This window comes from Musa acuminata, chromosome BXJ3-7, assembly GCF_036884655.1.
Source record: "Musa acuminata AAA Group cultivar baxijiao chromosome BXJ3-7, Cavendish_Baxijiao_AAA, whole genome shotgun sequence".
Taxonomy (NCBI): domain Eukaryota; kingdom Viridiplantae; phylum Streptophyta; class Magnoliopsida; order Zingiberales; family Musaceae; genus Musa; species Musa acuminata.
The window spans coordinates 34680001-34683673 of record NC_088355.1 but is presented as its reverse complement, the minus strand read 5'-3'; positions in this window follow the sequence as shown (position 1 = coordinate 34683673).

Genomic DNA, 3673 nt, shown 5'->3' with positions numbered 1-3673 from the left:
ATTTTTACGAAATTACAGATAATAGATAATAATCAAAACACATTTCAGCCGTCCGATCCCAGTGAACTCCGCGTCTCGACGCGTGTAAACTCGTCGCTGCATCCCCATTTTTTCATTCCTTTCAAATGTAATATAGTTTTCTTTTTTGGGGAAAGAATAGTTCTGTGCGTAAATGTTTGGAATGAGCGCATTTACCCATCCAAATTCTAATTATGACGTATGCATCTCTATAAATATTATATTCGTTCGTCAATTTAAATGCTTCGCTCTCAATTCACTATAAGCATTCGAATCTGAGATTTATTACTTACCTAATAATATATATATATTAACTAATTTGAATATCGCTCATTAAAACTCATTAATTAAGATTGTCCATTATCAACCAAAAAACAATTTTAATTTAAGCATCTAAAATCCCCTTTCACTTATACTGATCATTTGATGACTCTTTAGCTTTTGAACATGAATTTATGGAAATAATATATATAATTTTCCTTTTTCTTTTTTTAAAAGCTTAGATCTCATGTTTATGCCCTCCCACATAGTTAGAAGAAATTTATTTAAGTGAAACCAAGTATTCATATTTATGTCAACTATGAAGAAAATTATTAATTGTTTGTTCAGGTTTTTTTATTGTTATAATTGTATAGAAACTCAAAAAAAAAAAAAGGAACTCTTGTAATGTATTTTTTTGATCGTATCAGAGTATATAGTGAATTAAGAAACAATTTGTGACAATTTATTATGAAAGCTCAAAATATGTGGTCATATTTTACTTATGTATATATAACTAATTTAAAGAAAAACTTACATCAGATGAAGCTAAATAGATTATCTTGACGTATATTTATTGTAAGCTATTCTCTGCATAATAGGTATTGACGTAAATTTACATCAGATGAATCTAAAGAAAAAATAACAATTTTCTGCAAACATAATAAATTTAGAAAGATTTGATGAATTAAAATTAAATTATAAGAAAGATGGTAATGACGTATGCACCATTTACTATGAATTCATTTGCACATCATCGAAAAGAAAGATTAAGATGTTACAATAGTATCGTAATTCAATCAATAAATTCTCAAGGAAAATAAAGTGTATCTTTCTAACCGCAACCCCACAAAAATATGAGTACTTCCACCGTATCTTTCGTCGCCGATGTCACTTCACGTCTCCTACAAAATGCATGAGTAATGAGTATATGGACACATTAAACATACATCCAATGCATGTGTAATGAATATATGGACATACATGTCACTTCACGTCTCCTACAAATGCATGAGTAATGAGTATATGGACACATTAAACATACATCCAATGCATGTGTAATGAATATATGGACATACATGTCACTTCACGTCTCCTACCAAATGCATGAGTAATGAGTATATGGACACATTAAACATACATCCAATGCATGTGTAATGAATATATGGACATACATGTCACTTCACGTCTCCTACAAAACTCCAACGCACGAGTAATTGAGTATATGGACACATTCAACATACATCCAATGCATGTGTAATGAATATATGGACATACATATTCGATAAGACATAAATGTCTTGAGAGGTGGGATATATATATATATATATATATATATATATATATATATATATATATATATATATTTCATCTATTAAAGTATCTTGATATGTTACAGTGTTTTTGGCTTATTAAAGTGTTTTGACCACAACAACAAAAACACTGTAAAGTTTATTTAAAATTATTATAAATAAATCGAATAAAATCAAAACATATAGAATGTATTTGATATATCATATTATGATTCAAATATATATTTATAATAATTTAGGAACAACATCATCCAAATAAAAATAAAAAATTACTTGTTATAATGTTTTGACTATCAAAATAAAATACTATAAAGAATATTCAATCCAAATAAACGTCTAACCTCAACCAAATCAAATACGAGCCTAAATATATGGTATCACAATGATTTACAAATAATAATAATAGAAAGAGATATAGTATGATGTCAATTATAATATTTTTTAATAGTGTTTATAATATTTTTACTACTTCTATAAAAAAAATTATAAATGCTATTGAAAAATATTATAAATGAGTCAAATGAAAATAGTATAATAATTTAAAATTTCTAAAAATCGATAAAAATTTTGACCAAAAATTGTTTTAGGGATCTTTTGGTTTTTTAAGTTAAAAATGTTATTGTAGAAAAGATAATCATATGTATATGGATATTTTTATAAAAATCATATATATATTGAATCTCCTATTTTGATGATGAAATTAATTAATTTATTATCTAATCTATTTATTAAGAAAAGTAATGTGAGACTAACTATGATCATAAAAAGGTAAAACAATTAAAGAATTGAACGTTAGGCGGAAGTTAAAGATCAAGCATCGAGCCAGAACAATCGAATAATGCACTGAGAACGAATGGATCGAATATTACGTCCAAGATTCGGATGATGCACCGAAAACTCACCGAAAGTTCGTTAAGAGTTTGCCAGAAGTTCAGATGAATAATTGACATACCGAATAACTAAGATTGCTTGTATTATAATTGTTTTAGCCTTAATTAGTATAGTTAGGTGTCAATTTGAGTTAGTTTAGGAGTAATCCTACTAACCGGACAAATTTGAGCTGAATTGGGTTGGATAGATGGCACATTCAGTGACCTAGAGCCACATTTGGCGGTGGAATCGTTTGAGGCTTGATCTCCCAAGTATTGTTTGGGCGGTGATACCATCATAAGTTAATATTGTCAAGCGGTGGTACCGCCTAACAGGTGGTGGTACTGTTAGAGCCCAATCTTTGAGGTTTTATCAGGTGATCGTACCATTTTGACTAATGGTAGTATCGCCAGTTGTCAAGGGAGTAGGCGGTGGTATCGCCAGTACCCCGGAAACTCAGGATGAGATACTTTTTTACTTCATTTTGAAGTCATTTGGGGTTTATAAATACCTCACTCTTTCCTGCACGAAAAAACACGAAAAAGTGAATCAAAAACTTATGATTTAAGTGGGAAAACACTGTTTAATTCCTTGAGAGTTCCCCTCCTCTTCTATGAGTGTAATTTTTGTTTAAGGGAGGGCTGAGAGAATTATAAAGATTATCTCCTAAACCTGTCAAAAATAGAATATAGTTGTAAGAGGATAGTTGATCTTCACCTATTGAAAAAAGATCAATAGTGGAGGCGGGTGACCTCAACGGAGGGGGAATCGAGAGTGGATGTAGGTTATGATGATCGAACCACTATAAAACTGATATATCTTCTCTTATTTGCCTTTTTCTTTATATTGTTTACCGTAGAGTGATCTAAGAGTGACATCACATGCACAACGAAATAACATAAAACAAAAATCTCTAAATTTACTAATTATATGTTCATCGTCATGCGAAGATTTGTGCATAAAATTCACAAAACTGAAAGCTGCATATATGAAAGATTGTGTTTTACATAGGAAGATCGTATATCCTTGAATCACTACAGATCTGTAAGAGAGTATGAATGAGGTCAAGCGCCCTCCTCTCTAATGATGATCCACATAATAGGGCTACGATGATGCTCCTTCAATCGTTACCCAAAACTCTATACATGCAATATGAGAAAGAGAATGGAAGAGGAGAATATGAAGTGAAAACCAAGAAACCTCTGGCCTATGGG